Here is a 13,580-nt window from a genome sequence, read left to right on the forward strand (position 1 = left end):
GGTAATTGTTTGATGCACTTTTTTTAATTGAAATATATGTTACATCAATTCTTCTATACCAGTGCGAAATGTTATTCTTGGGTAATGCCTTGAGCTGTTAAAAAAAAAAATGCCTTGAGAGCCATTATTCGCTGGTACTTCGAGACTGAGTCTTGTATTCATGTATGTTTATCCACAACAATAATATATATTTCTAGAGTCTGGAAAGTCTTTATATTCATATATGTTTTTTTTTTTTTTTTTTCACAACAATAGTACTATATATATATTTCTTGGCTAGTTAACCACGGGAGGTATTACATATAGAGACTCCTTCACCGTCAGTCCCAAAATATTTAAACAGACCAAACAGTTTCCTAAATATAGATCAATCATCAAAGCAGAGCAACAAACATATTTACCCCTATATATAAACTTCAACATTCTAACAAAAATGTCAACAAATATGAGAGTATGGAAGAGGTAACGTACATGTTGAAAAAACAATTTGCAAAAAGACATTCCTTTTATCGACCTTCTGGCAATGTGATAGTAACCTCATTTGAAGCACCAACTTTTTTCTTACTTTAATGAAGAATCAGTTTCATTGACACACCTTTCTGTGAAAAATCTAGGTTGTTTAGGTTCTGGTAACATTGGTTCTTCTCCATCCAACATCATAAGAACAGATGACATCGTTGGTCGGTCATCTGGTCATTGTTGCACACTTGCACACACAAAAGACCACCATGGATACATCTTATTGCTTCATCCACTTGAAATTAATCCTCCATTGACACATCCAATAATTCCAATGCCTTCCCTTCATCCCATTGCTTCCATGCCTAAAGGTCAAAAAAATTATGATATTTTAGTGAATTCCAAATCATTAGGTCCAAACTGTTCTCTCTCTTCAACCACACTATTTACGTTTGTGTTTTAAAATAAATATCAACTTCAATATTTCCCTCTTTCTCAAATAATCATTTTAATTTCCTTCTAATGTCTGTGCCTAATATTAATATTACTGATGCAAATATAAATGGTGAGAATGGTTGTTGAAAAAGAATGGTGGTTGTGTTAAAAAATAGCATTTTGCATGAAATACGCCATTGAAGCAGAATTGCTAAAATGTAGCATTTTGACACTGTAACACTGTCAAAATATAGATTTGGCATTCGAATTTAGCATTTTAGCATTGGAGATGCTCTTATAATAACGAAATTCATGAGATAATGTATAAAAATTTCCGCTCCCACTCAATTTTTAATCATTCATAATTAGGGTTTTCAATTTATTCATTTACATAATATAATACATGCAAAATGCCTTGATCTTAATCCAATTAAATTTAGAATATATCTGAACTTTTAAATGATTCACTAATATTTAATTTGAGTTACAATTTAAAAATAATTTTTCGTTTCCCAATAAGTGTCCTCTAATTAATTAGTAATCAAATCCAATTAATTTTTATAATTTAATTAATATAAATCAAACCATTTAAAATAATATCATGGATCCAATGCATGAACAAAAAATAATTAGCAATTAATTATTCCCTGCATCACATATATAAATAAATGATAGATAAAGCAAATTAAATGGCCAATGGATTTAGTTTTTAACATTTAACTGTTCTAAGTATTGCGAGGGGTTTTCCATTGGCTTGCAAACACCTGCAGGAGACTGATATACACTTGGAGAAGTAAAACAGCGCTTAGGACGCGCCCGAGAGGTCTTGCACGTGTTGGCACGCGCCTAAGAAGGTTCCCAGCGCGTGCCACGCCCTCACGCACAGAAAGGGAGGTCACAGTGCATGCCACACGCCGGCACGCCCGTGTGAGAGGTTGCCAGCGCGTGGAACGCGCTGGCACGTGCCATTTGGCGCTGGCTGCACTTGCGCATGAGAATCACGCGCCTATTGGTTGGAGCGCACCTAGGCCGCATTGCACCATATCATTCTCGCCACTTGATAATGATCCAAGGGCTGATGGTACCGGCGCATGTGTACCGCGCCGCACCGGATCATCCTCCCATACTCCAGCGCTATACTTGCCGCCGGCGACAATCCGGTTGTCGAAAAATTGCCGAAAAATTCCAGAAAAATATAAAAAAATTCCTGAAAAATTCCAGAAAATTCCTGAAGCCTAATTTAACCCTTTTGGACCTTCTTGAAGCTTCATAGCATCCTTTGATAAAGATTACACGGCTTTAAAAAAAATATTTACACTTGAAATACAATGAAAAAAATTAAATTACATTATTGAACTTTCAAATGGCTAAATCAAAGCCTTAATTACATTCATCCAAAGATAAAATTACATAAATTCAACCTATAAGCTTCATCCTTGGCCCAATCATACATTATCATCCATTCACAATTATACATACATCATCATGCATCAATATATATCAACATTTTAATTCATATATTAACATACATTAGTATATATATATATATATATATATATCCATGAATGATGATTTTGATAAAAACATGATCTCTAGTAATGAATCAAACCATGCTCTGATACCACTGTTGAGAAACGTGCAAGTTTTAAAAACTTTCTAAGGAATTTTCATACATAAATCTTGATTCATCACATAGAGACAAGTTTTATGCAAAAATAAAATATGATGTATTATTCAATTAATAGATTGAATACTTACATCAAATGTTTGAGTAAACCTTTAAATCTTTCCTTTAAAGTGAATGTTCTCACTTATTGTAGATCCCTTAACAAGATACCTTCTCCTTGGATCTCCATCTTTTTGGTAATGGTCTTACCTTTAGGAATCACCCATAAGCCTTCTTAGAAAACTAAGCTTGTGAGAGCCTCCATTAGATGAGAACATTAACCCTAAAAACTAAAGAGAGAAAATATATTCTTTTTTTCTTCCAAAAGTCTCTCATAAACTATACATGAACCATGTATATATAGGCAACATAAAGATAAGAAAGGAAACAATAAATCCTTCTCAATCTCCAATTCACATGCCTCAAATCTAATAGGATTCCAATATCAAGTTAGGCTATGAGTAAGAATCATTTGGGCTTATTATTTTATTAGCTACAATGAATTAATAATTGGCCCGATCCATGAACCCAATTCAATTAATTCATTAATTAATTTCTACTCCACTAAAAGAAATTAATTGAACTCCAATTAAATAATAAATAACCTCTAAGTCAATGTTGCACTTTGACCCCTCTATGCATAATTAGTTATCGTATAAATAAAGCCATCAATCCGACTACTTAATTAATATATTTATTTTGGTACCTCTAATTATTTCTGGCTTGATCACAATAAAAAATTTGTTTAACAAAAATAATAATTTAAATAAATAAATATATAATAAATCATTTTATCAAAAAACACACGAAGGCCTTCGAATATACTTTGTGATCAAGTATAATCAATACAAAATAAATACAAGTAGCAATGATGAAAATATAACCCCCTAACTATTAATTACATAATTACCCAAAGTGCCGATCTAAGGATTCCGAAAATTCCGCCAAACAAATCAAAGTAATTACTAATTAATAAAAAAGTCTATATTTCTCTCACTTAAGAGTCAAATGTCATGACGGTGATAGAGAGCAATTGCATACGACGGCTCTCGCAATATATCTCAATCTATCGCGGATCCAGTTCAAGTATTAGTTAATAATGAGTCCATCCATAATTACTGATTATGAACTATTTATGATTACTATTTATATTCATATATTGATTGCCATCACATACATATATAAATATCTTTTGTAATCAAGTGGACACTATCAATTCTATAATGAATCGAAGCTTAATATATTGAATTCACCAATTATATAAATCATAAATATTTTAGATATGTCAGGAACATATGTCACTATAATCTAAATAGGAATTTGCTAAGTCAGGGCATAAATCCCAACAAATGGGAGAACTTTTCAAGGATTATTGTTTATGCTTGTGGAATTGATTATTGGGTGAGCAAGTTCGTTATCAGAATTGTTCTGGGACTCGCCAAGTGGAATCGGTTGGACTTTGGCATAATGTTGAGTAAGTTTATTTTTGTGGTCTGCTCATATTGGTGATGATTTGTTTGTTCGGTGATGAGGGTTTACTACAAATTGCAAATGAGGGCTTACTACAAATGGTTACAAGTCGGGGTTTTTGCCATTTGTAGTAAACCCTCATTTGGAATTTTTTTTTGACACAAAACCCCCTCAACTAATATAGGGGTTGCTCAACTATTTTTTGAGACAGAAAATACCTCTTTACTTGCTTTGCTGGTGCTGGAATTGAAGCAAGTCACAGGCAAGAAGAGTAAATCAAAGGAGTGATGGAAGAGGTCAAATGAAAAAGAAGATGAGCGACAGGGCTTGAACTGCGTGTGAAATGGTGGTGGATTCTCTTCACGCCAAAGCCGATTCAATCAATCTGGCTAGTGTTTCTTTTACATGAGTTTCTGACTTTGGATTAGAAATTCAAGTCATAAATGAGCAAAATAAATTTCCCTTTAAGCCAATGTACTCACGAGAGATTAATGTGACTGCCATTAATGTTTTCTCTGTTTTTATATCCCTTGAACTAGGAAACAACTCCCATCTTTGGGTCCCCCTTCAAGGATTTACTTAAGCTCATCATCATTTCTAAGCTTAACGATGAAAAAACCCATTATTCAAAGTATTTAATTAAAAAAAAAAATTAGAACCAAATCTAAAAGTCCCATATATTATCAAATTTAGGCCTCAGCCCAAGGATTCCAATCTGTAAAATGAACCAAGCACCAATCATGCACCAGCATCATCTGTGGAGTTACTGAGTGTCCTAAATGGGCAATATATATATATATATATATATATATATATATATAGGGAGAGAGAGAGAGAGAGAGCCCATGGACAGATTGTTTTCTCCTTCACTTTCTCAGGGCTCAAGCTGTAACTCAAATGGATGAGAAAGGGAGAAAATAGCAGCTTCCTGATCATACTATTCCTCTAATTTATTTCTTCAATTCCTCTAGCAAGAAATAGATTGAAATAGATTATACCAGATTGTGTAATATACTCATATATTATTCAGCCGCATAATTTTCGGATACAATATCCAGGGCATGCATTAGCAAACCATGCAGATATAAAAGCATAGCTCAAGCTTCTTACCCTACTATGGTAAAAACAATGATTTCCAGTACAAATAAAATTAAAGACCCTCAAAGTATCTCATATGGTCTACAAATGTTTCTCCGTGTCGGATCTTGGCTACTGATCCATCTTCTTCAACCTAAAAAACATCAATTCAATTTCTCAGCACTTGGAATCCTAAAGGCAAAAAATTATAAGCGTAAGTTTAATTTAGTCAAATACACACAAGTCATTATGCATGCCAGTTTGAACATAAAATTTCCCCAGCCATGGGATTGAAAATGAAAAAGAAAATGACAGCCCGGGTGCTCATTTAGGGAAGAATTAAGTTTAGGAGAAACATTACGGAGAAAGACAGAACGAAGTTTTAATTATTAAATTCATGTTTAAATGTCATCTCTTCAAACTCTTTTGCATCATATGTGTGACAGGGAAATGCTCAACCTAGTTAAGTCAATAAAAAGGTTCACAAGACAAATTCTTCTCTTCCTTTATAAGCAAGCAGAAAATTTTCACTTGAGGCTTTATTTGGTTAGTAGGTTTAGAAGTGTTAAGGGACTCGAGTAACAAAACTGTTTAATAACATAATAACAACAAAGAAAATGCCTAATAAGTGACTTCTAGAGCCTATATATAAAAATAAAGGGGATATACGAAGTTTTACTAATTATTTTGATATACTATGAAACTTTGGAGAGAATCATTGGACAACAATTTAGACAGGTGACAGGAAAATCAATTTAGAATTATACATCGGAGGTCAATATCGATTGACGGATTCAGGTTATTTACTTATTGAGGAAACTAAGAAAAGATATAGAGAAAAGAAAAAGGATTTTCATATGGTTTTTATTGGTTTAGAAAAAGCTTGTGATAGGATTTTAGAGATCTATAATGAAGTTGTTAATCACCATCTACTCTAAAAGTTTAAGCTGTCAGAGAGGGTGTAACTTAAATATATAAATCATTCAACACGCCCCATCATGTGTGGCCTTCTTTTTTGGTCCAACACATTTTTTTTATTTATTTTTAATTACGGTAACGGTGAGGTTTGAACTTTGAACCCAAGACCTTTGGCTCTGATACCATGTTAATCACCATCTATTCTAAAAGCTTAAGCTATTAGAAAGAGTGTAACTTAAATATATAAATCCTTCAACAGAAGTCAAATGGCATACCCAGTACTCAGGTGGGCGCATCTTGAGATTGTAAGTTGATGCCATGCTCATGCAATAAGCACCAGCATCATGAACTACCAGGCCAGCTCCCTGAAAAGTGAGACTCCTGATAAGTGAAGAACAGAATAGTATTGCTGAAACCATCCCATAAAAAGTGGTACAACACATTACCCTAGCTGGAGTGGGAAGTTCCCTATCCTTCCCAAGAAATCTGCAGACTCGCAGACTGGGCCCACAACATCAAAAGTAGAATTCTCGGCTTCAGATGGTGAAGGAGAAACTAGTTTTATGTGCTGCACTCAGAAAGGAACAAGTCAACGATGATGAGAAGCAATAAACAAGTTATCTGGAAAGAACAACGATTATATTCAAGGTTATTGCTTTCTATTAGACACAAAGTTTTATGTAAACAACAGACTTGCAGGGTAATAAAGGTTTAATGGTCTTCTCTTCAGAAGAGGATATATGTAATTAGTACGAATTTGGCATTGTAGAAGCCAAAAAAACGCTTTCTGGAGAACAACAATGTTGGGTTTTGCTTTATATTAGATTAAAATTCTTAAAAGAATAAAGCTTGATGGTCTTATCTTCAGAACAGGATGAATCTATAGAGTATGAATTTTAGCATTTTACTAAAAGAAACAGCAGGCACATCATCAACTCCTTCAGCATATTAGGGTTGCAAATATAGGGAAATTTGTGAAAAAATAAAGCCATTTACTAACCTATACTACAAGAGCTCTTCAAAAATGTATGTACTATCCATGCTAGACGCATCACTCAAACATGGGTATGGGATGTGTGTCTTGACACTCATGGTTATACATGCACCAAACAAGCATATCCAAATAATTCAAATTTAATATTATACATAAAACTCATTTACTGTGTTCCTTTTGCTTCAAAAGAAGAGAAAATGTTATTATACATTAGAAAATAAAAGAAAATATTAAATAATATGAATATTTAGCCGTGTCCTTGTGTCCTTAGGTTTAGATACATTCCAGAACCCAACAAATGTATCCTGAGTCCATGTGACATAGTTGACACCTATATTTACTGTAATTATCGGGCTCGCTTACCAAGGAGAGATTATTAGATGGTTCAATCAAAATTATCCAACTAAAAAAAGTGAACCCAAAAAGTTTAATAAGATATTATAAAGAAACTTGAACATGGGGTTTGATTGGACTGGACCACCAGGTGGCATATGGTCAAAGACCATCTACTAATTTCTCATTACTAAGTGGTACACTTGGACAAGTGTTGGTGCCCAATATGGGTATTAGGCCTCAAAAATGCTACTTCAAACAAAAAATTCACTCTTATTGTTATTTATTAATATGGTGATCCACAAGGAAATGCATCAATGTGTCAACATGGCAAAAATGCCACAAGAAGAGTCTTGTAGGGTCCGAAGTATTTGGCTATCACCACTGAGAAAAAATTTCTGAGGGAGAAACTGTCAATTATCCAAATTTTATATTCTAAAGTAAACAACAACAAAAAAAGTGAAATGTGTGGAAGCACCATCCTCAAATGCCAGCAAATTTGGCATTAGGACTAGCTAATAAGACTAGGAATCTTACTTGATAAGCATCATAAAGGCTAGGACGGATAAGTTCTGACATGCTGCCATCGATGACAATAAAATTTTTCATCCCATTAGTTTTGACCCCGTCACACGATTGACCAAGCAGCACGTATTTGCAATAAGAGATCTCCCAGGTTCAATGATGAGATTGAGATTTCGTGAAGGACCAGCTCCCGTACCTGCAGCAACCATCCATGAAGAGAAAAGATAGTGAACATCAGATATTCCAAAGAATAAATTCCACCGAGTCTCTTTAATACCTGCAGCACTAGGAGGTAAGTTTTTAATCATCATTTAAACATCTCTTTCAACATTGAGTGGACCAAGAATAAAAACTGATTTCAATTTGGTTAAGTAATGTTCAATTTTATTAGGCTTCACTCCTTCAGATATATCAATACAGTACTATGACCGAAGATATAAACGATTTCTGTCTCTTGGTAAATTGTAGCTACTGGACACATGTATGACCACCGTGATCAATGCAATACAGTTTGGATCCTTGTCAACATAAGAATTACATACTAAATGTGTCCAGTTATAAAATCGCTTCCATTATATAGACTCAAAACACATAAAGAAATGTAAGATGTATACATGCAACGCAACACCAGGAAAAACACAGAATAAAATAAAACAACTAAATCTGAGGGCAACTTAAATGTAACAACAGTAACTGGACCCATCATCCTAGACCCATTAAGGCAACTTAAATGTAAAATAATACTGTCTAAGGTAAGAATGTGGTGTTCTCACTTACTAGAATATTTTGTTGACGACAAAAGTAATTTGGCAATACTTGGATCATAATGAGTTATCTAATACGAAAGTATTGCAGAAAAAAACTAGCTATGTATCAAGAACTACCATAATATTTACCATACTAAATAACATCCTTGCCATCAAACTAAGAACCATGGATGATCACGTCTTCCTTATAGCATGAATTTCATGTGACCTGTGACCATATGACTAGATTAGATATATGGTCTCACAGTGTTAATAAGATCTCTGGGAGTGGGAAGAACTGCTCCAGTGTGATAATAATCAATCCCTAGACCACCTCCAATGTTCAAGTAATTTATTTCGAAGTCCTGTGCTCAAATTTGGTCGATGTAGTTCACCATAAGGACTGCAGCATCCCTGAAAATGTCTACCTGAAAATAATAGTACTTTTAGACTTACAAATAACATAGAAGAATTTGATGCACAAAAAAAAAGTAAATATTTTTTTTAAAAAAAGCAAGTATACTGGATACAAAAAATTGCACAATGTCAGAACAAAAATAAATAAATGCAAATAAACAGAAAAGAAGTTGAATGGCAGACAAATCAAATTGAAATTGAGGAGATACATATACAAACCAAGATGTAAAGGCAATTGTCCAAGATTGGAAGACAGGGCAGAGCTACGGTAGACCCTCCCCCGTGCCCCAGTAACAAAAAAAATTCAAAAAACTGTTACTCATGACACTTCAGAAGTAGGGGTTTTACAAATAAACCTAACTTGAGTCCCCAAAAATCATTAAAATGAAAATAAAAAATTAATTAGTGCCCCCAACCCTAATTTTTTCACAGCACTTATTTATTGGCCCCAAATATAGTGAGTTCACAAATAAAAATAACTGTCCCCTTAAAACACACAAAAAATTGTAACTTGAACTTTTTTAGCTAACTTTTGAAAGCCCAAATATTGTGAAACAAAAAATTAAGTTCATTATTATAGTACTTCTTGCTGCAACATATCAATACTTAATTCACATTTACATCAACGTGTAATCTCCATTACATGAATTCAAGAGATTAAAAAATGGCAAATTACCTAATGATCCCTCAGGTTTGATAAAATACACAAGCTTCTGTTAGACATTTTCACTGGAAGGCGTTTACAAGAAAAATATTTATAAGGATATGCTAATACTCCATTGCACAAATTCGGAGGAAGGGGGAAGGATGGAAAACTAAAGTATTGCAGGACCAGGAAGACAAGAATTTCAACGACGACAATGATATCATATATACTAATATTTTTAGTTGTCACTTTTAAATGAAAAATTCTTTAGCTACTCCTCATATAATTTACAAAAACTTCTCTATTTTCTTCTTGATAATTGTTTTTGTTTAAGTTTACAAGATTTTGTTTATTTAAAATGGTACAAACTTTTCTTAACAATTCATCAATATAATGACATGTTTTCCAAACATGGAATTGAAGTACTCTTTTCTTTTCTTTTTTTGGGTTCAGAAATTGAATTTTTTAGATTGAAATAATTTCTGGAATTTTTTGAATTTTTAACAATGTTATAAATTTTCCAATTCTCTTGAACCTATAACTTGCCATTTCCTATTCTGTATGGTTTTTCTTTTTCATATCAATTTTCCAATCCCTATTTAATCAGGTTGCACTTTACTCATTTTTTTGGTTTTATTTTCTTCAATATATACTAAGACTAATATTATAGAGAAACGTATATTACAATTGATTTATTACCAAATGCATTAACATACAAATATACATTCATAATTGGTGTCATACAAATGGCAAAAGGAATCAATGAATCAGTTTTTTCAAGTAAATTTCAATTGTGTGACGAAAATTAATGAACATATTATGAGCACTGCTTGTTCCAAATTCATTTCATTGTAGTATAACATTGTAAAATCATATCCTAAAAAGCAAAGAAGAAAGCAGAGTCACGTTAAGGTACCGTGGTAATAGTAGAGCCAAGATGGCAATGGGCGCCCACAAGCTTCAGTTCATCTGGATGTGCCTTCACAGAATCCAGAAACCATTGCAGCTTCTCATTTCTAATACCAAATTTTGAATTCTTATTCCCAGTGGCAACATAAGGATGGACCTAAGAAAACAATACAGATTCAGCAGACACGAGTGAAATTTACAATTAAAACAATGAGAAATTAATACCTTCCCAAATTTATACACAGAACAACATATAATTGCAGAAAAAAGGAGAGAGAGAGGTAGCGAAACTTCCAAGGCCACGTACATATCATAGACATTAATAGGGGGGTCGAGGACCTTCAGGTGTAGTGATAGCAGGACATTGGCAGTGGACTGGTGTGGATGTGGTGGTTGCAGGGTGTCAAAGCAATAAGTGGCAGTAAGGTGACGGTCGTTTATTAATGCTAACACTAGTGGCAGTAAGGGGCAGCTGCAGCAGAAGTGGTAATGGTTATTGTGGTGGTGTCAGCACAGTGGCATGAGATTGTTTTAATGGTAGTGTGGTGACCAAATAGTGGTTAGAAGGAAGTGGCTGTACTAAATTTCTGGTGGTAGAGATGATTATGTTTCACAAAAATCAATGTCAAAAGGCTTAATGCAAAGCCTATGCATATCAGTGTCAACCATTTATCATGAAACAAAGCATTGTTTTATTGGCTTATTACAGAGAAGAAATTTCAAGATAGCTTCAAAGGTAACCTCACCTTAATCATGTAGAACAGTAGATACAATAAAAAAAATTACAACGATTTACTGAGAGAGTCCAAAGTTTGATTTCTCAACCAAAATTGATATATGAACTATGATCGAGTTGTGACCAAAAGAGATTTATAAACTGTGATTATTTTATGATTAGAGGAGATTTATGAACTACGAACAGAGTGACAAGATTGATTAAGGTTGACCTAAGTAGCAGTTGTGTTTTGCTGTTCAGGTCTATATCTTGAAGCTCGAGAAATCTTCATGACATTAATGGTAAATTTCTTCGATATACAGAGAAGATAATGCACTAGTATTGTCCGGTTCAACATGACAATATAGCAATCATACATTCACAAACAATAATTCTGAATCTTAGATTTTACGTATGACATTATCATAACGCATGAGTTATAATTTGGCACAACTAACCTGAGGGTCAACATCTGGATTTATCCGAAGTAATACATTAACCTTCTTCCCAGCAATTCTTGAAGCTGATACAATATTTTCCAAATCAAATTCACTATCAAAATTGACAAAAACACCTTCCTGGGCAGCTAACACCAAATCCTCCAGGAGCTTTCCGTATGGAGAACTAACAAGCACATTCCAAAACTACACTTAAACCAAGAATGAAATAATCAATAGGTAGATCGGTTGAAATTTTCATACCGCATATTTATATTGCCAAAAATATATTGCAAAGTGAAATTTGTTCATGATATTAATCTGCCTTTTTGTACAACTTATTTAGAAACTTGGCATCCATACCTTGTGGATTACTAATGAAGCAATTTTATATCTATCAGACAATTTGAAAGTTCTAAAATATAGCACTTCCATCCCTACTCTTAGAAATTTCGAGAGTGGAAAGCATTTTGATTTAAAAATACCTTTTTCTTCTTTTCTTTTTTCTGTATGGATTCTTACTATCATATTGATCCACTTATTGTTATTATTATATCATATTGATCCACTTATCAAAGAACAAAATGAACACATTGCATCCTCTATGAAACCATTTGCAAAATACTGAAGAATTGAATAATTCACAGTTTATTATACGATAAAATCATATTGTACAAAGATAAAATTCATTTTTGGTATGGTTTGCAACTACATTTGTACATACTACTTCTCACAATGAGCAGCTGTCTTAGGTCCAGAATGAATGCTCATTTTAGCACTGTCCAATATACAACAGACACCTTGTGAAAAACCAAACATTAATCAAAACCTCTCTGCCAAAACCCTAGTATCGATTTCTTGAGCAATACCACAATTACAAAAACCTCTGAATTTCTACTGATTCTATAAATCACAAAGATGCAATCTTTAGACGCTAACAGACACTATTAAGTACCAAAATTCCAAAACAAAGCACAACTATATTGTGACACCAAGCTAAAAATGTGTGTATAATGGCATATACCATATAATTATTTTACCTGGTGGGATCGAACCCGGCACGAAGTGCCACTCTGAGCTCATTACCACTGACCAACACAGCACCACAACCCAACTTTCTCAAATGCTCTAAAATCTTGAGATTATTGTTGGCTTTGATTGCATACCCAATAACCGAATTCAAACCCTCCAAAGCATCCCTATAGGCCTCGAAGTTTCTTGTGATTTGGGGCTTACCGTACATATAGAAAGGCCTTCTCTCCACAGTTTCCATGACATCCTGAACCTAAGACCCTCACAGTACAAATACCCATTTTCAGATTTGGTGAAACAATGCTGAAAATTTTGGGTTGGTGTATCAGATGCTAGGGTTTGGGGACAGAACTGCCCTTAGGGTTAGGGTTCTTGAGGTGGGTTTGAAGGGGATAATGGGCTTGAGAACAAATGGGGTTTTGGTGGAGTTTGAAGGGTATTTAAGGGATTTAGGAAAAGTTGGTGAGTGAGAGAGAAGATGAGAAGCTGCCATTGAAGGAACAGAGAAGAGTTTGAGTGAGAAATGTTTGTTGCACAGAGACAGTGTACGAAGAATGATGAAGTGTTTTAGGTCTTTTGCCCGGTTTTGATCAAACGGGCAGTTTTTCCGGCCAGATTGAAATCTTGGGCTGCCTGTGAGGTTTTTGGATGGACAAAGATTGGGGCCAAATCTGTGAAGCAAATTGGGTCATTGAGGCCTGGGAATGGCCCAATAGACGCAAAAATAAAAAATAAAAAGTTGAGAAGGCATTTCATTTGTGTATCTTGTAAAGTCTTTGGGGTGGGAATTGTCATGGGACT

The 13,580-nt window shown here is 34.0% G+C and overlaps 1 pseudogene; it reads right to left on the reverse strand.

Moving 5' to 3' along the window:
• Positions 1–4,984: 4,984 nt before the first annotated feature.
• On the reverse strand, positions 4,985–13,499 carry LOC132294427 (diaminopimelate decarboxylase 1, chloroplastic-like; annotated as a pseudogene).
• Positions 13,500–13,580: the final 81 nt, after the last annotated feature.

The sequence above is a fragment of the Cornus florida genome, unplaced genomic scaffold (assembly GCF_030987335.1).
Source record: "Cornus florida cultivar Cherokee Brave unplaced genomic scaffold, ASM3098733v1 CherokeeBrave_3.0.0_Hap2_Chr02, whole genome shotgun sequence".
In the NCBI taxonomy this organism is placed as follows: Eukaryota; Viridiplantae; Streptophyta; class Magnoliopsida; order Cornales; family Cornaceae; genus Cornus; species Cornus florida.